Source organism: Pistacia vera, unplaced genomic scaffold (genome assembly GCF_008641045.1).
Source record: "Pistacia vera cultivar Batoury unplaced genomic scaffold, PisVer_v2 Contig323, whole genome shotgun sequence".
NCBI classification, from domain to species: Eukaryota; Viridiplantae; Streptophyta; class Magnoliopsida; order Sapindales; family Anacardiaceae; genus Pistacia; species Pistacia vera.
The window spans coordinates 808,879-835,611 of NW_022196139.1; the positions used below are offsets into that span (position 1 = coordinate 808,879).

At 33.6% G+C, this 26,733-nt stretch overlaps 2 pseudogenes; both read right to left on the reverse strand.

The window, feature by feature from the left end:
• Positions 1-3,506: 3,506 nt before the first annotated feature.
• Positions 3,507-4,605, reverse strand: LOC116137350 (annotated as a pseudogene).
• A 21-nt stretch (positions 4,606-4,626) lies between these two features.
• LOC116137351 lies at positions 4,627-26,626 on the reverse strand (annotated as a pseudogene).
• Positions 26,627-26,733: the final 107 nt, after the last annotated feature.

The window sequence follows — 26,733 nt, forward strand, 5'->3', positions numbered from 1 at the left end:
TATTGAAGATTAATTATTTGAAACTTAAAATTGATATTGAATTCATTTTTAGGTTTGATATTGACTATTTTTCTCACAGTATAGGATTCTTTCCAAGCTAAGGTTTGAAAACAGACTAATTTCCATCTTTATCGTTTTTCTAAATCTTCAAAAAACGAGTCAATGTCTATCAGAACAACATCCAGTAAACATATGGTTCTAATGGGATTTTGATGAAATTTGATCCAACATTGACAAATCAAGAGTTTTTCAAAACAGAGGATCACAACAAGCTAAACGCCATGAATTACAAACGTGAGCAATCCCTGAAGTCAACTGGAAGATATCAAAAGACAAGAAGATTTTCACCAATATGTCAGTGTCCAACTCCACCCATTTTCTTACATCAAAGTTACCCTCTTTATTTGACTAATTGTCCAATATCTCATAAAAATTTCAGAGCATCAGCACACCTGCATAAGATATCCACATAATGCATGTGTAGTGCTAAAATTCAATCAATACATTAATTATATAAATTTAAAAAATTCATACTAATCGAATGTATCAAATACTTAATATACTGGTAGAGATATAGATGAATGCAAACCGTTTAATGATTATGGCCAAAAAAGTCTATAATCGTTGAATACAATAATCAATTTTTCTCGATAGAAACAACATGAAACACTCTGATATACATAACAAAAACCAAATTAATGTTCAACAAAATAGAAATACCATCATTAATTTACAAAAGTACTACTGATTACACTTCCTTCATGCGTTACAAACAATTTGCTACCGTTTTGTGTCTCATCGCCCAATAAGTTGTCAACTCTTTTTCAACAACATGTCATTTTTTATTAATGTCTGTTAATTTTCGGAGCAATTGTTATATTGTACAAAAATTCTGAATAAAACATGAGTTCAAATTTATTCCATCTGTTTATTTTCTATTTATATTAGAAAAACAAGTCATATATATTCTAATGTGAAGTAACAAAATTTTAATTAGAAGACTAAAATCTTGGAAAAAAGATAAACAATATTTAATATTTAATAGACATTTAATAACAATATTAGGCAAAAACTGTTTATAAAAATGTTTAAAAATAAAACATATCAAAATTAATAATTCACGAATTATCTACCAAATCCAAGCACGCAAGAAAACGGTTCGCTATCCAATAGCACACAAAAATTATATAAACCACTAAGACCGTAATAACATCATAAATTCCATATACTTACACCGAAAAAAAAAAAAAAAAACACTGCCAAAACATCATGATTCCTTACAAAAGAATGAAAACACAACTCACAAATCTATTACAATTACCATCTCAAATTGTGCAACGAATCATTGCAAAAGCAACTCAAAATAACAACACCACCCTTCAAGCACTACATTTGACATAAGTTTTACTAATATCATCGCATTTTGTTAATTTATTAATTTCATTATTTCCTTCGTCATACAGAAAACCATATTTCAACTTCCAACAATTGAAACCGATTATGCTGAATCACTTGTGTCTTTAGTTCTTAACAGTTTTCTATTACAGTTTTCTTAAAAAATGTAATTGTTAATTTCTTGATCCTACAGGTAATGATATTAGGTAATGATATTATGATTACCAACTCTTGAAACAATTATTTACGCTTTTGTTGTTGTTGTTGTTGTGGATCTTTTGTTTGGAAAACACCTTTTATTATTATTATTATTGTGGATCTTGTGTTTGAAAACCATTATTTACCTTATAAATTACAGATGCAAATCTCTAAACAAACAAACAAACATAAAGGAAGTCTTACATAGAAGAAACATCTACAAACAATGATACAAACTACCAACAATAACAACAGTAGGTCTTTCCATTTTGAAGATTCTTGCAAAAGCAGATAATAAGCATGCTTCGCTACTGCTTGGAACACCTTTGTTCTTCGTGGAACATGATAGAAATAGAGGATTACAACTACTCATTGCAGCTTGCAAACAAGATGACCAGCAAGCAATGTATCAAACCGTCATTGCTCTAATCACTATGCATGACAATAGAGGTATAAAAATTCTAATGAAATTAATGAAACTAAGCAATCAATTCCACAGACTGAAAAATTGCAGGGAAGTTTTCAAATCCATGACTCCAACTGCAACAATTCTCATTAAAAGAAAAATGTTTTGGATTTGCGACAAACAGAAGCAACATCGTATGCATTGGGACAAATCAACATCGCCAGAAAGTATCACATGTCCAAGATGTAACGTAGATTACTAGGTAGTATGTATGAAATATATTTTTAGTACATTCCTTATATGATTTATTACACATGTAAAAATTTAAATGCTTTTTAATTTGTTCTGAAAATACAAGTTAAAACTCATTGCATTGTCTACACATGTTTGACAAACGTCAATCTAAATACATTATAATATAAATTAATAAAATCTATGAATAAGTACTTCTGTCACAGATTGAAAAGAACTTCCGTTATATTACCAACCAAATTAAATCCCACATCGAACGATAACATGCATTCGGAGCTCGGCTGCCGAACCATGATTGACGATCCAACTAATATATTATAATATCGTCATGACGTTTTTTATTTGAATACTTAACAAAATATTTATTATGTTTGCCACCGTTTCGTATCCTCTTATCCAAAAAGTTATTAACATTTTTTCAATCAACGTGTTTACTTATTACTAGACACTTATTTGTTTTCCCAAAGCAGCTTTCATATTCTCAAAAGACAAATAAATAATTTAAATAATATTAAAATGATACCAACACAAATTCAAAGAAATCATTGACCTGATGTTAAGATTAATAATTATAGCTTTATAATTATTAATATCAATTGTAGACAGATGTTATTAAATCACTCATGCAAATTGAGAAGACTATCCGAATATTATATGACCTATTAATTCCACATGTTTTCTTTTAAGTATCAACAATATTTTAAACGACAACGTTTTTCATCATTTACGAATTTTACAAAGCCAAAACGACAGCGCACAGTAAAACTTTAATATTACCACTTCAACCAAACAATGTCACTATAACTTATCATCAAAGTATAAAAAAAGTGAAACTCAAAGATTCCTTCGAAATCTCACTATCAAATACTAAACCTGACAATAGAAATGAATTTCACAATAACAATTACAAAATAAATAACATGAATTGAAATATATAAAATACTCAATTGCGTATTAGTTTGAAACCACTTCATTTTGAAATAACATTAATGAATAACAAAAGATAAATTTGAAACAACAGAAAGTAAAATTTTAACATGTGTACATAATTATGCAGACAGATAATACTTTTCTCATGGGAGAAGATCATCATGCAAGTATTACAATGTTGACGACCTAAAACGAAAGCCTTAAGAGTATGACAACCTAAAACACAACAGACCAATTCTATATATGCTTATTCAACAACATATTATCTATATATTACATACAAGCAAAACAAAATATTAAAACTACAGTCTCTACAGCGTCCTAATCAAAGAGCAAGAGACCTCACCTCATCCATTTTTCATAGACCTTCCTCATACTTGTACCACCTCATAAAGCCTTCATCACTTTGAGTACGCTGGCACATGATGCATGAGTGCTCAATACATGTTAAGAGCTCACGTAATCGAGCAGCCTTTTCCAAGATAATTTTATCTGGCTTCTTAATAATTTTTTTGGGCATCACTGGAGAAAGAAGTGGACCTTCTATAAGAAGACTATGTGATATGTTAAGGACTTCCAGATTTGGTAGGTCATCCAATATAAGCAATAGGGCATCCTTAACTATCGCTGAGCATCTCAAGCTCAAAATCTTCAACCTTGGAAGAAATTTGACTATCATAGAATCAAAGAGAACATCAAAAGGACCTATGATCTTGAGTTCATTGAAGTTCTTGCAATTTACGGCTATTTCCTCTATAAGATAAGGTGGATTTACTATACTAGGCATTGTCAGGGATTTGAAAGATCTCCATGTACGAATGGCCTTGAAAATTGCATCCTTCTTTATTCTATTCCAAGCTGGCATAACGAGACGCCTCAGATGAGGGCACCTGCAGACAACAATATATGGTGCGTTACTTCCCAATTCACTGTACCAAAAAGAAAATTAAAGGTGATGATCACTGGTACCAAAGGCAATGCCAAAGAGTCAGTCAATAAACAGTGAGAATAAAAAAACAAAATTACCTTTCAACAAGGTTTTAAACAGAAACATAAAAAAATAACCTTTCAGCAATATAAGTAGATTGTTCGTCCCCTGCATACACATTGAAGTGAAAAATCAAGGTTCTTATCTGTCCCTGACTAAGACTCAATGAAATTTTCAACAAACGAGTCAATGCCTTATCAGAACACTCATCCACATAAACATATGGCTCTGACGGGATTTTGATCAAATTTGATCTCAACATTGACAAATCAAGAGTTTTCCAAAGCAAAGGATCACGGCAAGCTGAATGCCATGAATTACAAACGTGAGCAATGCCTGAAGTCAACTGCAAAACATCAAAACACAAGAAGATTTTTACCAATAAGTCAGTGTCCAGATCCTCCCATCTTCTTACAGCAGAGGCAACCTCTTTCATTTGAATAGTTGCCCAATTATCTCATAGAACTTTCAGAGCATCAGACACCTACATAAGATATGCACATATTTCATGTACGATGCAGAAAATATCATCCAATACATTAAGTTATATGAATTTAAAAAGATTCGTACTAATCGAATGTATCAAATACTTAATATACCTTTGTAGAGATCTAGATGAATGCAAACCGTTTACACTTAAGATAAATTAATACTTAACATTAAATGATTATGAACAAAAAAGTTTATATTCTTTGAATAGAATAATCAATTTTTCTCGGTAGAATAAACAATGAAGGAACGATATTTGATATATATAACAAAATTGAATAATTAATGTTCAACAAAATAAAAATATCATCATTATTTTAGAAAAATACTAAAAACGAGTTTCAAAAATAACAACACTTATTCTCATTAATAATTAACACAATAATATCTACCAAATCCAAACACATAGAAAACTGTTTGCTATCCAATATCTACACAAAAATTATATAAACCACTAACACCATAACAACTTTATAATTTCGATATACTTACACTGAAAAAAACACCACCAAAACAGCATGATTCCTTACAAAAGAATAAAAACACAACTCACAAACCTGTTACAATTACCATCACAAATATTGTAACGAATCATTGCAAAAGCAATTCAGAATGACAACACCACTCTTCAAGCAATACGATTAACGTAAGTTTTACTAATATCATCATGTTTTGTTAATCTGTTAATTTTATTGTTTTGTTAGTCATATAGAAAACCGTATGTCAACTCCCAACAATTGAAACGGATTATGTCGAATCACTTGTGTCTTTAATTCTTAACAGCTTTCTAATATATAAAAACCAAAATACATGTTAAAATGGATATTTAACTGAACATATTTTTCACACTTTTTTATTGTTAACTTCTTCATCATACAAGTAATGTTATTATGATTACCAACTGTTTGAAACTATTATTTACACCTTTTTTCTTTTTTTTATTGTGGATCTTGTGTTTGAAAACCATTATTTAACTTACAATTTATAGGTGCAAGTCTCTAAACCGACAGTCCAACATAAAGCAAGTCTCACATAGAAGAAACATCCTCAAACAACGACACAAACTACCAGCAATAACAACTGCAAGGCTTTCAATTCTGAAGATCCTTGCAGAAGCAAAAAATAACCATGCTTCACTACTGCTTGGAACACATTTGTTCTTCGTAGAACATGATAGACACAAAGGATTACAACTACTTATTGCATCTTGCAAACAAGATAACTAGTAAGCAATGTATCAGACTGTCATTGCTCTAATCACTATGCACAACAGTAGAGGTGTAAAAATTCTAATGAAATTAGTGAAAGCAACCAATCAATTCCACAAACGAAAAATTTCAGGGAAGTGTTCAAGTCCATGACTCCAACTACAACAATTCTCATTAAAAGGAGAATATTTCTAATTTGCGACAAAGAGAATCAAAATCGTATAAATTGGACCAGATCAACATCATCAAAAAATATCACATGTCCAACATGTAACGTAGATTAGCAAATAGTATGTATGAAATATAATTTTTAGTGAGCTCTTTATATTATTCATTACACATGTAAAAGTATCTCAATAAAAGTAATATTCTCTATATTCAATTTTATCATTGGATTGTCTACACATGCTTGACAAGCATCGATCTAAATATATTATAATGTAAATTAACAAAATCTATAAATAAACATTCCTATCGCACATCGAAAAAAACTTCGATTCTGTTACAAACCAATTTAAATCCCACACCGAATGATAACATCCATTTGAAGCATGACCGGTGAACCGTTATTCACTATACAAACGATATATTATAATATCATCATCACATTTTTAACTTGAATACTTAACAAAATAATTATTATGTTTGTTACCGTTTCGTATCCTTTTATACAAGAACTTATTAACGTTTCTTCGATCAACATGTTTACTTATTCCTAGACATTTATTTGTTTTCCCAAAGAACCTTTGGTATTCTCAAAACCAGATTCAGATAACAATACTGACTCCTATTAATAATAAACATCAATCTAAATAAATTATAATCTTAATTTAAAAAAAAAAAACTAGAAATAACCAATTCTATTACACATTTAAAAAAAAAAAAATTTGTACCATTATTGATCAAACAAGATCAAAGTCGAACTATGTGCATGTTTCATAACCATATTACCGAACCACAATTAAAAAATTAATAAATATATTGTGACATCGTCATATCATCTCTGACTTTGATCACATTGTTTGTTTATCATAATAACTCAACATCTTGTCGAACCATTATTAACTACCTAATAAATATGTTGCACACTTAACAAAATATTTATTATGGCTTTCTTTAATATTGTACGGATAGTCTACTAACGTTTCGTATTACCTTATCCAAATAATTATTAACACTTTTTCAATTGACACGTTTATTTAGTACCAGTTATCTGCTCATATTCCACCTTTTCATATCCTATTCTCCTATAAATATTGCTCTGACATCAATCACCCATTTAACTTTCTTCAGATACTATACATTTTAACTGTTCATTTCTTCTCCAAAACTTAATTCAAAAATGGCTGACAAAACATCACAACCAGAAGAATTTGCAACGAATTCCAGCAATGACCTCAACAATAATTCTCCATCGAAGCAACCAGAAGGTATAAATATTGCACATCTTTTGTGTGCTATATTACAAAATCGCAAACAAAATCATGATACATATTTGCTACAATATAAAAACCGTTAAAATTTTTTTTTTTTAATATGTCGAGAATTCATCTCATAATTATATTTACACATTCATGTTACCGTTTCCATATATTTATAAAATTTGATTGTATATTGTTTCTACAATTGTTTTAGACATTTTTTAGGGAATGCCGGAATTGAGGGAGATTTTCATAAAAGTTGAGAACAATCTGGATGATCTACATACTGCATGAGACAAATTTAGAGAAGTTATTGACCAGATGTTACAAATCATGAAATCTACCATGGATATTATTTATAACCTAAACAAAAGAGAGTATGCATATGCACTAGAGGAACTGAACAACTATAAGAAAAATAGAAAATAAAGACTATATCGTCCAAACTCACTTCACAATATGAAAAAGCAATGTACTTATTTCTTTTATAATAAAAGTTTTATTCTCTATATTCAATTTTATCTTGATCTTAGTGTACTCATTAATTGATTGAAAATTGTGCTCCATGATAACACCTTAGTTTTGATTTAATTCTTCAATCTTCACATATTGGATGAGTACTAATAATAAATATATAAGCATATTACATAGATAAATTATCTTGACTGGAAAGAATCCTATACTGTGAGAAAAAAAATTACTAGTCAATGTCAAACGTGAAAATGAACTCAATATAAATTTTAAGTTCAAATAATTATTCTTCATAATATTAATTGATGTTAAAAATTATAAAGGTACAATTATTAATTCTATGTTAACAAACTCTATACATATATAGAAGTTATATTTACTCTAAAACTTGTATAATCTAACAATTATCATCTCTTAATCTAATTACTTTATTTTGTTACAATAAATTTATTTACAACCTCGAGTAACATGTTAAGATAAATCATTTTTTTTTTATCAACCAAATTAAATTTGATTATGTCATGTGATAACATCAATACACTAAACCCTAAACCATTATTCACAATCCAGGCAATATATTATAATATCATCATGACGTTTCTTACTTGAATACTGAACAAAATATTTATTACGTTTACTACCGTTTCATATCCTCTTATCCAAAAAGTTATTAATGTTTTTTGAATCAATATGTTTACTTATTATTAGACATTTATTGGTTTTCCCAAAGCACCTTTTGTATTCTCAAAAAACAAATAAATACTTTTAAATTTTAAATAAATAATTTACATAACATTAAAGTGATACGAACTTAAATCACTCATGCAAGTTGAGAAGACTACCTGAATATTATGTGGTTTAATCGTACAATCGATGTTATTTTTCCAATTTATTCTTCTCATTCTTTCTATTAAACTCATGCCAGATAGATCTTATTCTTCTTAAACAACCATGTTTATTTATTATAATATCTTTATTCATATTCCATCTATTTCTTTTGTATTCCTAATTAACCAGAACACATCCATCAATAACATCAATACCCTTCTCATTATACTTTTTGATTGATGTGATTGATATTTTGATGCTATCTTGTGTTGTACAGTGTGCGTACTAATCAAATATCTAAAATATTTAATATACCTATATAGAAATTAACATGAATGCGAACTGTTTACATAATATAAGTAAGACTTGACATTAAATGATTAATACAACTATCATTATTTCACAAAACTATTAAAAACCAGATTTAGATAAGAACGTAGACTCCTATTAATAATAAACAGAACATTATCTAAGCAGTTGAAATACCAAAAAAAAAAAAAATTTGTTCGCTATCTACACGCCAACTATATAAACCACCAAGACAGTACCAAAAAACATAATTTACATATACTTGCATCCAAAAAACAGCACCAAGACATCATGATTCCTTTCAAATTAACAAAAAAAACAACCCACAGGTCTGTTACAATTACCATAAAAAATTCTACAATGAATCATTGTAAAAGCAACCGACAAAGATCACACCGCTTTACAAGCAATACGGTTAACGTAAGTTTTACTAAAACCATCGTATTTCATTAATCTATTGATTTCATTGTTTTCTTACTCACACAAAAAATGATATTATACAAAATGGTTNCGACTCATTTCCACCAACCATATTTTATAATATTTTTTTATAGTTCTTATTTTCAGAAAAAAAAAAACTTGTATTTAAATTCTATATTAAACAGGCTGTAATTTTTATAAATAATGTTATTATAGTTTTAATAATTACTATTTTAAAAAATGATATGAGAAATTTTGATTAAAGTAAAAAGCATCAATGCTTCATAAATATGAGAATTTTTTAATGGTATATAGAATTCATATCTTCGTCTATTGATATAATTAAATTATAACTTAAAAAGAAAATATGAGTCATTTTGAGACGAAAACCATTTGATACTTATAATAAGAATGACTAAAATATCACTTCATTCATGCTGTCCACCATAGAATGTTAGATTTTGAATTTAATTATTGTCCCCACAAATAATATTAGGTCAATTTTTACTAGTTGTAGTTCATCAAGCATGAAAAAAAGAACACTGATTTTTGGAAATTGGGTGAGCCATTAGATTTAATTGATTCGTGTGGGGGTTTTATAGTGCCCTATAAAGCCTAAAGGTTTGATTTTAGTGGTGAATTTAATTTTGTTTGGTATATGCCTATATGGGTCCACTTTATTTAATACTTTCAAATATACCCATAATTTTGGGTAGACAAAAAATAATTCTTAGAAATGATAATGTTGCAATATTGTATTTTGTTTCATAAAATGAAGAAAATTGTTGCTTTCTTGTCTGCACCTTTTGTCAATCAAAATATCTTCTTGTTACCAGTGCTATTGAATAAACACTATTTTAAGAGGCCCTCCATATGCAAACATTTCTCTGTATATATGTATCACGATTGGGATCTAGGTGCCTGACGGTCAAAAAACAAAAGAGGTTTAATATGAGTTTTTGAGTTCGAGTTTCTCCAAACACTAATTGGGGTAAACATTAAGAGAATTTATCCCATCGTTCACTTCATGAAGATTTCAAGAGATTAGTTGAAGTACGTCCAAGTTGATCTGACACTCTGATAACAAAAAAAAAGAAATATATATATATTAAGTTTTATCTTGTTAATACTTATTAATAAAAGAGAGTTTTTTTGTTAGGAATTTGTTATAATGATTTAAGTCTTAAGACATAAATTGGGTATGAGTTTTGACATGAAGAATTTTTATTAGAAATGGGAAAAGACAATCGGAATATAAAGATGATGATAAAATCATAAAGGGGTAAAAAAGATATGGCAAATGTCATAATCAAATATCACGAAATCTTTTTCGTACGCCCAAGGGAATCAATAAAAGCTGATACTGTCACGACGTGCATGAATAATATTTTCATTATAATTAAATAATAGATTACTCTCATTGTGCTACTCACTGTATGAGGAGTAGTGTAGGGGTCTCCACATTAGGCTCCTTTCATATCAACATCTGTCTCCTTCTCCTCCTCCTAAATTTATGTATTTTATTATCATTATGGTTGACAACCATAAAGCTTTCTCCTTTTTATTTTCTTTTTTTCTCCATATTTATTTCAAACTTTATTCCAAAATTTTCTAGAAAGAAATTGTTTTCAATTTTCAAAATCTATCCCAATACTGTATGACAACTTTAATAAAGACTTTGTTAAACTTTAATTAAAATNGCAAGACTTTCAATTCTGAAGACACTTGCAGAAGCAGAAAATAAACAAGCTTTGCTACTGTTGGGAACACATTTGTTCTTCATCGAACATGATACATATATGAGATTAAAACTACTGATTGTAGTTTGCCAAAAATATAACATGCAAGCAATATATCACACTACCATTGCTTTGCTTACTGCACATGACAACAGAGGTATACAAATTCTAATGAAATTAGTAAAACTACCTAATCATTTCTACAAATTAGAATATTGCACGAAAGAATTCAAGCCCTGACTCCAACTACAACAATTCTCATTAAGAGACGAATATTTGGGACTTGCAACAAGAAAAATCAAAATCGTATACATTAGGACAGATCAACGTCACCAGAAAATATCACATATCATAGATCTAACGTGGATTACCAAATAGTCTATATGAAATTTAATTTTTAGTAACTTTTGTATGTAATTTCTTGCACATGTACAGATTTAAATGCTTTTTAGCTTTATCTGAAAATAAAAGTTAAAGCTCACTCAATTATCAATGATTGATCCAAATATTTAATAACTTATAAAAAGAAATTCATCACAAGATTACAATGATCAGTAAAACGTAAGAAATATTTAATAAAAAACATTAAACACCAATGATTATGACAATTTCAAATAATTAAAAATGTTCGACAAACAGCAATCTAAATATTGTTCCTATAACATACAAAAATAAATTTTCATTCCATTATTCATTAGATTGAATTCTACACTGAACCACAACATATTTTTGAAACCCGCCTGCCTAACCATTGTTAACTATTTATTACGCTCTCCTTTAATGCACCACAAACAGTTTTGCTACAAGTTGTCAAGACTTTTTCAATCAACGTGTCTATCTGTTGTTAGATGTCTGTTAATTTTCCCAGAGCAACTTTCATACTAAATGATACAGTACCCCAGAAATTGTTCAAACATTATGTTAAAAAATTGAACATATACAACAAACATCAATCTAAATATATTATAATCTTAATTTTTTTTTTTAAACTAGAAATAACCATTTTATTACACATTAAAAAAAATGTTTGTATCATTATTGATCAAACAAGATCAAAGTCAAACTATATGCATGTTTCATAACCATATTATCGAACCACAACTAAAAAATTAATAAATATATTGTCACATTATCATATTATCTCTGACTTTGATACTTGACAAAATATTTATTTTCCATCATTTGAAAATGTATCAATAAGATTTTATTATTAGTAAATCACATTATTTCTTTATCATAATAACTCAACATCTTGCTGAACCATTATTAACTACCTAACTAATATCTGCGTACTTAACAAAATATTTATTACGATTTTCTTAAATATTGTACAGATAATCTACTAACGTTTTGTATTACCTTATCCAAATTATTATTAACACTTTTTCGATTGACATGTTTATTTATTACCAAATGTCTGTTCATATTCCACCTTTTCGCATCTTGTACTCCTATAAATATTATTTTGATACTTGACAAAATTGTCCATCTTTGAAAATGTATCAATAAGATTTTATTATTAGTAAATCACATTGTTTCTTTATCATAATAACTCAACATCTTGCCGAACCATTATTAACAACTACCTAACTAATATGCTACACACTTAACAAAATATTTATTACGATTTTCTTTAATATTGTACAGATATTCTACTAACGTTTTATATTACATATTCCAAACAATTATTAACCCTTTTTCGATCGACACGTTTATTTATTCCCAGATGCATGTTCATATTCCACCTTTTCTTATCCTATTCTCCTATAAATATTGCTCTGACATCAATCACCCATTTAACTTTCTTCAGATACTATACAATGTAATTGTTCATTTCTTCTCCAAAACTTAATTCGAAAATGGCTGACAAAACATCACAACCAAAAGAATTTTCAACGAATACCAGCAATGACTTCAACAATAATAATTCTCCACCGAGGCAACCAGAAGGTATAAACGTTCCACATCCTTTGTATCCTAAATTACAAAATGGCAAACAAAATCATGATACATATTTGCAGGAATATAAAAACCACTAAAAAAATTTTTTTTTTTTGATATGTTGAGAGTTCATCTAATAATTATATTTACACATTCATGTTACCGTTTCCATATATTTATAAAAATTGATTGTATATTGTTTCTACAATTGGTTTAGACATTTTTCAAGGAATTCCGAAATTGAGGGAGATTTTCAAAAAAGTTGAGACCAATCTAAATAATCTACATACTGCAAGAGACAAATTCGCATAAGTCATTGACCAGCTGTTACAAATCATGGAATTTTCCATGGATGTTATTTATAACCTAAACAAAAGAGAGTATACATATGCACTAGAGGAACTAAACAACTATAAGCAAAATAGAAAATAAAGTCTATATTGTCCAAACCCACTTCACAATATAAAAAAGCGACGTACTTATTTCTTTTATAATAAAAGTATTATTCTCTATATTCAATTTTATCTTGATTTTGGTGTTGCTCATTAATTGATTGAAAATTGTTCTCCATCATCTCCACTCTTTCCCATTTTACCCTTACTCTTTCTTAGGAATTCCAACTTTGCCCTTTAATTCTTTGCAAATGCACCCTCATTTAAACTATTCTCCATGCAATTACCTTGCATTTCACTCCCCACTTTTCTTGCCAATTAGGGGTAGAATAGTCATTGTGCCCCAAAGGAAGAATTCTATAGAAACTCATAAAAATTTTCAGCCGAGTCTTCGCCGCGACAAAGAGGAATTCTTTGCCTCGGCAAAAAATTCCAGGGCCTACATCGCTGTCGCGACGAGTCTTCTTCGCCGCGGCGAAGTCTACCTTCCTCAACTTTCAACAAGACTTCACCAATTTCAGGGCATTCAAGCAATTTCAACTTATACGCACTTAACTAAGGGCACAAAAACAACTTTAAGGGCAAAATGAGCAAATATGAGTTACGTACCTCAAGCTGGCATTACAATTCTCTCCCCCTTAAAGGAATTTCATCCCCGAAATTCAAATAAACAACTCCGGGTAACGGTTTTGCATGTCTTGCTCGGTCTCCCATGTATCTTCTTCAACTTTATGATTTCTCCAAAGGACTTTCACTAATGGAATACTCTTATTTCGAAGCTCTTTAATCTTGCGGTCTAAGATCTGAACTGGATGCTCCTCATACACAAGATTCTCTTCCACCTTTACATCTTTTGTGCTCAATACATGGGAGGGATCACTTACATACTTCCGTAGCATCGAGACATGGAAAACATCATGCACCTTGTCCATGCTGGGTGGTAGGGCCAATCTGTAGGCTACTTTCCCCACTCGTTGCAACACTTCAAGTGGACCAGTGTATCTCGGTGCTAGCTTCCCTTTACTTCCAAACCGCATCACCCATTTATAGGGGGAAACTCTTAGGAAAACTTTATCACCCACTTCGAACTCAACTTCTTTTCTCTTCGAATCGGCATAACTTTTCTGTCTATCTTGGGCCTGTTTCATTCTATTTCTAGTCAACCTTACATCTTCAATCAATTTCTACATCATCTCTAGCCTAATAGCTATATTCAACTTATCTTTCTCACCTACCTCATCCCAATGTAGTGGAGATCTACATCGTCTACCATACAAGGCCTTGTAAGGCGCCATCTTAATTGTAGATTGGTAGCTATTATTGTAAGCAAACTCCACTAAAGGTAACATCTCATGCCAGGATACGCTGTAATCCAAGCAACATATCCTCAAGCACTTGATTTGTTCTCTCTGTCTGCCCATTAGTTTAAGGATGGTAGGCGATGCTAAAAGCCAATTCTGTACCCAAGTTCCTCTATAAACTCATCCAGAAGGTAGAGACAAATCTGGAATCTCTATCTGATACTATCATCTTGGGTACTCCATGCAGCTTCACTATCTCTCTGATGTAAATCTGGGCTAGTTGATCTGAAGTAGTGCTCTCCTTTACTGGAAGGAAATGGGCTGATTTTTTCAATCTATCAACAATCACCCATATAGCATTATATCCTTTCTGAACTCTAGGGAGACTTGTAATAAAATCCATCGAGATATTCTCCCATTTCCACTCAGGAATACTAAGCGGTTGGAGCAATCCTGATGGCCTTTGGTGTTCTGCTTTCACTTATTGACATACCAGGCATTTAGCTACAAACTCCGCAATATCTTTCTTCATACCTGGCCACCAATAGCCTTTCTTTAAGTCTTGATACATCTTGGTTGCTCCAGGATGAGCAGTGTATGGTGTGTCATGAGCCTCCATAAGAATTCTTTCTCTCAACTCATTATCTTGAGGAATACACAACCGATTCCTAAAACAGAGAACACCATCTACCAGATGGAACTCTGGTCTCTCATTCTTATGCATTCTCTGCAATATCTTTTGACACCACTCATCAACCACTTGCTTTTCTATGATTTCTTCCAGTAAGGTAGAATGAATCTCTAACCTGGCAATTCCTCCTTGAATCACTTCAATCTGTTCTTTACACAACTCATCTATTAACTCTCTCTGTCTTGTGAGTCGGGACAAGTAAGCTTTTCTGCTCAATGCATCTACTACTACATTAGCTTTCCCCAACTGATATTTAATCTCACACTCATAATCTTTAACCAGCTCTAACCACCTTCTCTGTCTCATATTCAGCTCCTTCTGAGTAAAGAAATACTTCAAACTCTTACGGTCGGTGTAGATATTACTCTTTGCACCATAAAGGTAATGCCTCCAAATTTTCAATACAAAGACTACCGCTGCCAACTCTAAATCATGCAGAGGGTATCTTGTCTCGTACTTTTTCAATTGATGAGAAGCATAAGCTATCACCCTACCTAACTGCATCAACACAGCATCAAGTCCCTGCAGTGAGGCATCTGTAAAAATGTCATAATCTACACCCTCTCGTGGTAACACTAAAACAGGAGCTGATGTTAACTTTTCCTACAACTCTTGAAAACTCTTTTCACAAGCCCTTACCATATAAAAGGAGTTCTCTGTTTGGTAAGAGCTGTCAATGGCTTAGCCAACTGGGTAAACCCTACTACAAATCGTTGGTAGTAGCCTGCTTGTCCCAAGAAACTTCTCACCTCTTTTACCGTTTTCAGCCTTTGCCACTCAAGGATTGCCTTCACTTTTCTAGGATCCACTAAAATCCCTTCAATAGAAATAGTATGGCCCAAAAATATCACTTGATCCAGCTAGAACTCACACTTGGAAAACATAGCATATAGCTTCTTTTCTCTCAATCGTTGTAGCACCATTCTTAAATGCTCCTCATGCTCTTCTCTCGATTTAGAGTAAACCAGGATATCATCTATGAAAACCACTATGAATTGATCTAACCAATCAGAAACACCCTGTTCATCAAGTCCATAAAAACCGCTGGGGCATTCATTAACCCAAAAGGCATCACTACAAATTCATAATGCCCATACCTTGTACGAAAAGCGGTCTTAGCTATATCTTGCTCAACCACTCTCACTTGATGGTACCCAACCTCAAATCAATTTTCGAGAACACTGCCGCTCCCTTCAACTGATCAAACAAATCATCTATACGAGGTAGTGGGTACTTATTCTTCACTGTCACCTTATTCAACTCTCTGTAATCTATACACATCCGTAATGATCCATCCTTCTTTTTCACAAAAAGAATTGGAGCTCCTTAGGGAGAATGACTTGGTCAGATAAAACCTTTATCTAAAAGCTCTTGGAGTTGCTTCTTCAACTCCTGAAGCTCGACTAGGGCCATTCGGTAAGGAGCTTTCAAAATTGGTGCTATCCTTGGTGGCAATTCAATACTAAACTATACTTCTCTGTCTGGAGGTAAACCCGGTAAATCTTCTGAAAATACATCTAAAAAATCCCGGACTACTGGTACATTCTGAATCACTGGTTGCGGAACATCACTTCTCTGTACCATATGAGCAATATACCCAGCACACCCCTTTCTTAACATCTTTCTAGCTTTCATGCTACTGATCAACATACTCAACTGATGGCCCTCTCCGAAACTAAACTTATCTCCATTATCAAGATTAAATTTTGCTTTCTTCTTCCGATAGTTAATTTCTACTCCATACTTCCCTAGGAAGTCCATACCCAAAATCATATCGAAATCAGGCATATCAAACACTATTAAATCAACTAACAACTCTCTTCCACGAATCACTACGGACTCTCTTGGAAGCAACTCACGAGTCAAAACACTAACCCCATCAGGTAACTCCATCCTAATGGGTTGGTCTACCACAACAGATGTCAGACCTAATCTTTCTATCATTCCATGAGATACAAAAGAATGAATGGCTCTAGAATCAATTAAAGCATAAAGAGGAACTGCATGAAATAATAACTAACCAGTTACAACTGATGGACTGGCCTCCACTTCACCTTGTGCCACGATAAACACCCTAGTATTCGTACCTTTAGAAGCCTATGCTACAGGTGGAGGAGGAGCTTTACAATCCTTCATTGGGTGCCCTGGCTGTCGACACCTATAGCAAACATTCGGACCGAACTCTTTTAGACACTCCCCTAAATGATTCTTCCCACACTTGGGGCATGGAGTGACTCCAGCAGTCCTAGGCCACTTGCTCTACCAATTGCCCCTATTTTTCTTTGGCTGGAATCTCTTTTTGTTTCTCATGTCTCTGCTTCTCACACCATTAACTCCTTCTTTTTGTGGAGCAGGGGACGGTTCATTCTGTACTATCATGGATGGCCCTTCTAAACTCAGCTTGTTCACATAAATCTCTACTCTCAAAGCCTGCTCTAATGCTTCACTATAGGTATGAGGGGGCTCGGCTCCTGCCATAACATCACGGGCTATTTCTAGCTTCAACCCGTGAACAAACTTCTCTCTTCTCAACTTAAGAATACTTACTATCCCGGGTGCAAACCTTGCAAGGGAGTTGAATCTAACTGAATACTCTTTCACTGTACTCGACCCTTGCCTCAGATTAATAAAATCTTGTATTTTCTCATGAACCCGATCAACCATTCGATACTCGGCTTCAAACACTCTTCTAAAGTCTCCCCAAGTCATAGTTGTAATATCATGAGTCTCTTCCATTAATTCCCACCAGATTCGGGCATCTCCCCGAAATAGAAAACTTGCATACCGAATCTTCTCCTGGTCTGTCATAGGATACAAGGCCGTCACATGCTCAACAGACTTAACCACTCCTCTGTCACTAAAGGGTCCACTGTACCTTTAAATTTCGATGGCTGGTGTTGGCTCGGAAGTCCATAAATTGACTCAATCCGATTCTGTACTGGGGGAGGTACCGGCCTTTCTCTTTCACACTCGTGGTCGGTACTTGTACAGGGGTTTCAACTCTTCCCTGGCTCTCAACTAAAACCTATTGTATGATATCCCGAATCCTAGCTTCATCCAAGGGAGTGGGCATAGGATCTGGTGGATTAGAGGATTCCCCACTACCCTTTGAACTCTGACCCCTTGATCGGGTTCCATGTCTCATCTACTAAACAACCATTCTTACATCAACTTCAATAACACGCTAGTAAGGAAAGAATTTAACTTATAGTGGTCGGCTAAAGAACGTCGTGGCGGCGAGAATGACACACTGTCCCATCCCAAAAATCACAGTTCTGATACCAAAAATGTAATGACTTCTTTCTACTATCATATTCATACAATATATTAATAAAAATACAAGTATACATATCAAAATAGTTGGGCCCAAAAATTTTCTTTACTAATATATACATTCTTTACATAGTACAATATCATTTGTACAAAAAGACTCTCAAAATAGTGGACAATGTAGCCAAGTCTCCCCGCTTGCCGACGTCCATCCGACCACGTCCTCACCTATGTCCTGCAAAAACATAGAAAACAACAGGATGAGCACAAAGATGCTCAGTAAGTAAATCCTCTACTCCACTATCCCTGTGTATCACTCTTCAATTCTTTCCTTACTCTTGACGCTTTCTCTTATTCCATCTCTCTTGTTCTTTCTCTGCTTCTAATTCTCACCGTTCTTCTCTTTCTTTCTACTCTTTCTTTCTCTCTATTCTCATCTCTCTTGTTCTTTCTCTGCTTCTAATTCTCACTGTTCTTTTCTTTCTTTCTACTCTTTCTTTCTCTCTATTCTCATCACCCATGAGGAATATCATGATAACATACATGGATGAGATGCATGTGCACTAATGCAAAGTAATGCATTTTCTCTCTTTTCTTTTCTTTCTATTCTTTTCTTATTCTTTTCTCACATTTTCTCATTCTTTCTCATTACCGTTCAAGCTGGCATTAAAATCTCTCCCCTTAAAGGAATTTATCCCCGAAATTCAAATAAACAACTCGGGTAACGGTTTTGCAGTCTTGCTCGGTCTCCCATGTATCTTCTTCAACTTATGATTTCTCCAAAGGACTTTCACTAATGGAATACTCTTATTTCGAAGCTCTTAATCTTGCGGTCTAAGATCTGAAATGGATGCTCCTCATAACAAGATTCTCTTCCACCTTTACATCTTTTGTGTCAATACATGGGAGGGATCACTTACATACTTCGTAGCATCGAGACATGGAAACATCATGCACCTTGTCCATGCTGGGGTTGTAGGGCCAATTGTAGGCTACTTTCCCCACTACGTTGCAACACTTCAAGTGGACCAGTGTATCTCGGTGCTAGCTTCCCTTTACTTCCAAACCGCATCACCATTATAGGGGGAAACTCTTAGGAAAACTTTATCACCCACTTCGAAATCAACTTCTTTCTCTTCGAATCGGCATAACTTTTCGTCTATCTGGGCCTGTTCATTCTATCTAGTCAACCTTACATCTTCAATCAATTTCTACATCATCTCTGCCTAATAGCTAATTAAACTTATCTTTCTCACCTACTCATCCCAATGTAGTGGAGATCTACACGTCTACCATACAAGGCCTTGTAAGGCGCCATCTTAATTGTAGATTGGTAGCTATTATGTAAGCAAACTCCAATAAAGTACATCTCATGCCAGGATACGCGTAACCAAGACAACATATCCTCAAGCACTGATTTGTTTTCTCTGTCTGCCCATTAGTTAAGGATGGTAGGCGATGCTAAAAGCCAATTCTGTACCCAAGTCCTCTTTAAACTCATCCAGAAGGTAGAGACAAATCTGGAATCTCTATCTGATACTATCATCTTGGGTACTCCATGCAGCTTCACATATCTCTTGATGTAAATCTGGGCTAGTGATCTGAAGTAGTGCTCTCTTTTGGAAGGAAATGGGCTGATTTTTTCAATCTATCAACAATCACCCATATAGCATTATATCTTCTGAACTCTAGGGAGACTTGTAATAAATCCATCGAGATTTTCCCATTTCCACTCAGGAATAATAAGCGGTGGAGCAATCCTGAAGTGCCTTTGGTGTTTGCTTTCACTTATTGACATACCAGGCATTTAGCTACAAACTCCGCAATATCTTCTTCATACCTGGCCACCAATAGCCTTTCTTTAAGTCTTGATACATCTTGGTTGCTCCAGGATGAGCAGTGTATGGGTGTCATGAGCCTCATAAGAATTCTTCTCTCAACTCATTATCTTGGGAAACACAACCGATTCCTAAAACAGAGAACACCATCTACCAGATGGAACTCTGGTCTCTCATTCTATGCATCTTGCAATATCTTTGACACACATCATCAACCCTTGCTTTCTATGTTTCTTCCAGTAAGGTAGAATGAATCTCTAACCTGGCAATTCCCCTTGAATCACTTCAATCTGTTCTTTACAAAACTCATCTATTACTCTCTCTGTCTTGTGAGTCGGGACAAGTAAGCTTTTCTGCTCAATGCATCTACACTACATAGCTTTCCCAACTGATATTAATCTCACAATCATAATCTTTAACCAGCTCTAAACCACCTTCTCTGTCTCATATTCAGCTCCTTGAGTAAAAGAATACTTCAAACTCTTACGGTCGGTGTAGATATACTCTTTGCACCATAAAGGTAATGCTCCAAAATTTCAATACAAAGACTACCGCTGCCACTCTAAATCATGCAGAGGGTATCTTGTCTCGTACTTTTCAATTGATGAGAAGCATAAGCTATACCCTACTAACTGCTCAACACAGCATCAAGTCCTGCAGTGAGGCATCTGTAAAAATGTCATAATCTACACCTCTCGTGGTAACACTAAAACAAGAGCTGATGTTACCTTCCTACAACTCTTGAAAACTCTTTTCACAAGCCCTTACCATATAAAAGGAGTTCTCTGTTGGTAAGAGCTGTCAATGGCTTAGCCAACTGGGTAAACCTATACAAATCGGTGGGAGTAGCCTGTTGTCCCAAGAAACTTCTACCTCTTTTACCGTTTTCAGCCTTGCCACTCAAGGATTGCCTTCACTTTTCAGGATCCACTAAAATCCCCTCAATAGAAATAGTATGGCCCAAAAATATCACTGATCCAGCTAGAATCACACTTGAAAACATAGCATATAGCTTCTTTCTCTCAATCGTTGTAGCACCATTCTAAATGCTCCTCATGCTTCTCTCGATTTAGAGTAAACCAGGATATACATCTATGAAACCACTATGAATTGATCTAACCAATCAGAAAAAACACTGTTCATCAAGTCCATAAAAACCGCTGGGGCATTCATTAACCCAAGGCATCACTACAAATCATAATGCCATACCTGTACGAAAAGCGGTCTTAGCGTATCTTGCTCAAACACTCTCACTTGATGGTACCCAACCTCAAATCAATTTTCGAGAAAACTGCCGCTCCCTTCAACTGATCAAACAAATCATCTATACGAGGTAGTGGGTAATTATTCTTCACTGTCACCTTATTAACCTCTGTAATTATACACATCCGTAATGATCCATCCTCTTTTTCACAAAAAGAATGGAGCTCCTTAGGGAGAATGACTTGGTCAGATAAAACCTTTATCTAAAAGCTCTTGGAGTTGCTTCTTCAACCTGAAGTCGACTAGGGCCATTCGGTAAGGAGTTTCAAATTTTTACTATCATATTCATACAATATATTAATAGAAATACAAGTCGACTTATCAAAATAGCTAAGCTCAAAAATTTTCTTTACTTAATATATGTATTCTGTACATAGTACAATATTATTTGCACAAAAAGACTCTCAAAACAGTGGACAGTGTAGCCAAGTCTCCCCGCTTGCCGATGTCCATTCGACCACGTCCTCACCTATGACCTGCAAAAACATAGAAAACAACGGGGTGAGCACAAAGATGCTCAGTAAGTAAATCCTCTACTCCACTATCCCCGTGTATCACTCTTCAATTCTTTCCTTACTCTTGTTACTTTCTCTTATTCAATCTCTCTTGTTCTTTCTCTGTTTCTAGTTCTCACTGTTCTTTTCTTTTTTCTATTCTTTCTTTCTCTCGGCTCTTTCTTTCTCTCTCTATTCTCATCACCCATGAGGGATATCATGATAACATGCACGGATGAGATGCATATGCACTAATGCAAAGCAATGCATTTTCTCTCTTTTCTTATTCTTATTCTTTCTCTTATTCTTTGCCGATTGGTCTTGGTTGATGCATGGATTCGAAACCCTTGGCCATGTGAGTGTACTCTCTCTCTCTCTCTCTCTCGTGTATAGCCCTCATCCGCATGTATTCTTACAGCTATACGAATTCTTTTTCTCATTCTCATTCCGCTCTCTCATGGCGGAGTCCGCTTGCTCACGGTGGTTTACATGCGAGTAATTCTACACCCACAGGTTCCCTATCGCACAACCTATTCTTTTTTCTCTTCTTTAGCACTTTTTATTCATTTTATTCTCTAGTGCTAATTCTTTCTTTCTCTTTATTCTAAGAGAATTAGTTCTTTTCTTTATCTTTATTCTTAGGGTGTTTCTTTCTCATTACTCATATTTCTTTCTTTGATGATTACACATATAAACATATGCATATGGATGGCTTATGCCTAGAATCTTTCTTATATGCACTCATGAAATGCAAATATGCTATATTGCATAAAGTAAGGTTCTCTACGTCTACTCATGCTTCTCTTAGGCATTTCATCAAACAATATGTGTGCATACCTAAACTCTACTCTAACTATAATTCTACTTCTTTCTTAACCATCCAAAATTGGAGTTCAACTCTTTTAAATTATCACACATCCTGCAAAGAAAACATACTTCAAATATTCCTCTCAAATTCTTCTAAAACTATCCATACTTCTATCAAATTTTATCAACACAATACACCCTTCTCATGGTGGAAATCTCTCCATAAATCAACATTGAACTCATTCATAAATCCATCAACTCATTTCAAACATAAAAATTCAAGCATTAATCATATACAAACCTCTATAAATCATTCAATCATGCAAATCACAACTTAGGTGGATTTACTTACTTTATAGAATCCACTTAAGCTCTCTACTCTTGATGGCTTGATGCTTTCTCTTACACCTTAAACACAAACTTAGTAGGGATCCTAATCTTACACTAATAAAAAATTCACATCTAGAGTAAGGATTCTTACCTTTAAGTGCTTAGGATCATCTTGTATCAACTTTTAGTCAAAAGCCCTCAAAAAATCCTTGGAAAATTGAATGAAAGCTTGAGAGAATTGAAGGATGGAAGAGGCAGTGGAAAAGAAAGAATGCAAGGGTTTCTAAAGCTAAACCCTTAATATCTCATATTTTCTCCACTCTTTCCCATTTTACCCTTACTTTTTCTTAGGAATTCCAACTTTGTCCTTTACTTCTTTGCAAATGCACCCCCATTTAAACTATTCTTCATGCAATTTTCTTGCATTTTACTCCACACTTTTCCTGATAATTAGGGGTAGAATGGTCATTGTGCCTCAAAGGAAGAATTCTCTAGAAACTTATAAGAATTTTCAGCCGAATCTTCGCCACGACGAAGATGAATTCTTTGCCTCGATGAAAAATTCCAGGGCCTACGTCACCACGACGACGAGTCTTCTTCACCGCGGCAAAGTCTACCTTTCACAAATTTCAACAAGACTTCACCAATTTCAGGGCATTCAAGCAATTTCAACACATACACACTTAACTAAGGGCAAAATGAGCAAATTTGAGTTATGTACCTCATGCGGGCATTACAGTTAAGTTCACAACTTAATCTTATAATCTTCTTTCATAATCCCTGATGTGACAGCTCGCAATTAGATAGATGAAACTCATTTACTAATTAACCAATTACGAGTTGTCACATCGAAAGTTGTAAAATAAAGTTATGGACTTAACATTATTCTTATTTAGTAAGGAAACTAGATATGGGCCCCACAAGTTACGCGAGTATGTTTATTTAATATTTTTAGAATAGGTTGTAAAAATAACTTTTATATATATGAAAGAAGCTGAAAACTAAGAATAAAAATCTCAACAAATCTATTGTTGTTCGAGGATTTATTCTGATGTAGAATAACCAAGCTGGACAAATTAGCAAGCGTATAATTTTTTTTGAGCAAAGTGACAAGCATATATTCAAGCAGATAAGCACTAAAACATAAGAAATTAACAATATAGATGCTTGTAGACTGAACTTAAATAATATACTAGAAATGATGATTGAAAAAATTATGCTGAAATTAAATAAATATTAAATTGGAAGGCATTTATCATTTACCTGACCCAATACCAAGACAACATTGGCACTGAATGCATCAATTGCATGGAGAATTAACTGCAAAAATAACAACATTCCATTGAGCAACATGTTATAATATACTATAGCAAAGCATTTTTAAAATTACCCAATTCTCATGATATGCAACTTCGAGACATTCCTCATATCCAACACCTTCTATCCATCCCATGGTATTGATCACCACCCTGCCACTCGAGATTCCACATTGGCAGTAAATTGTTTCTCCAATACTTGTGCAAGCCATTCACAAGCACTTTGTACAAATCTACTTGTTGCTGCAAAGAATCAAAACATTATCTTAAGTCTACACCTGGAGAAAAGTACTTTCCAACACAAGTTTTTCTATTGCATGAGAAAGCAAAGTCGTAGAGAATGCAATATGGATAACCTTGGAGTTGTGTGCCCAAAGAAGTAAACAAGGGCATTTCAAGTGCAATCCCTCAACTGGATCAATGGCGATTCAATTGGAGTAGCAGCAATACATCCAGGAATTGTTATGGATCCTTGGCCAATATCCAAGTCCACAAAAGTAGGTTTCCAACCTTGTTTAGCTGCCCAACTAAGCAGCATCCTTGACAAGGTGCTCTTTCCAGAATCTGTAGGTCCACAACAATTACCCTAGACCCTGCACCACCCAGAAGTATTATGAACAAATAATAAGTTTCATAACATGTTAAAACCCATGCCAACATAGTATAAGCCTTGAAATTTGAATTATGCAACTGATGACAATGTAAATACCAGAGAAGTATCAGAGCCCTTTGATGCAGATGCTTTGGCACGTTTCTCCGCCCTTCAGCACAGCATGTACATTTACATAACTGACCATGGGAGTCTGAAAATCAAGACCAAACACCACCATTAATTGATTCATAAAAATCTGCCTTTCTAGTAGATCATGCCAATGAACAAACCCAAAAATACAGTAAAAAAGCACACACCTCATCTGCTGTATAATCAGTTTCAGTTATGCCATCCATTTCAACTGTGGCTCCATACCATGTAAAACCTGATCCATTAAACAATAGTTTTCAGAAATGAATTCTCAAATACAAAATGTTTCCATCATGACGTTATTTGGGTTGCGATCCAAAAATAATTTTAAGAAAACTAGAAATAACTCAAAATCATGCTGTGTATTTCTTGTTTTCAAAAAACGAAACCCATTTGGTTTTTAATCCGAAAATAATTTTCAAAACTAAGATCCAATTCAAACATTTAAACCATATATTCATTGTTACAAACTATACAAAACTGAGAAAACAAATCATTTCCGTTTTCTTATTTTACACTACTTTTCAAGTTTATATTCCAAAAATGCTTCTAAAACTCATTTCAAGCAAACGTTTTTCATATAATTTTGTCTCTCTTCTGATCTAAAACGAAAAACTGATTTAAATTCTATACCGAACAGCTTACTCTTTAACATATTCTACCAGATCCATTTTCACTACTTCCATTTATTGAAATGTCACTATAAATATATCAATATAAACAATAATTTAATTAAAAATAAAAGAAGGCAATATCGCCTGCGCTTTAAGTGATGTGTCATCTTCTGTACAACAAAGATATATATATAAGAAAACTTACTGCAAATTTAAGACGTGGGGGAAAGTGAGCCAGATTTCGGGAGGTAATTCAGTTCCGTAAATCTCGGCGCTGCCGTTAAGAACCGAAGACGCAGCGGCGCATCGTTACCGACTTCGATTCTCACTCGCTTTCTTTCTCCAATTTGACTTGCCTCGTAGTTGAAGCCAAATCTAAACCTGAGTCCGACTCCGCGGCGTAAGCCATGTCGACGCTAGGGTAAAGATACACTTGTAACCAACTGAATTTATTATCATAATTTGAAAAAAAAAAGTTAAAATTTTTTCGAATTGAATTGGGTTTAAGGTGTGAAGATTTAAAGCGAAGGTTGAAGAAGAAATAGGGAGAGTGAGTAGTCTAGACCCGGCAAACGGGCGGGTATGGTCCGGGTAGCAACGGGTTGCGGGTCCACAGTCAAATTATGGCGAGTGGACATTTCCACAATCCGCACCCGCCCGTGCGGGTACGGATCATACGT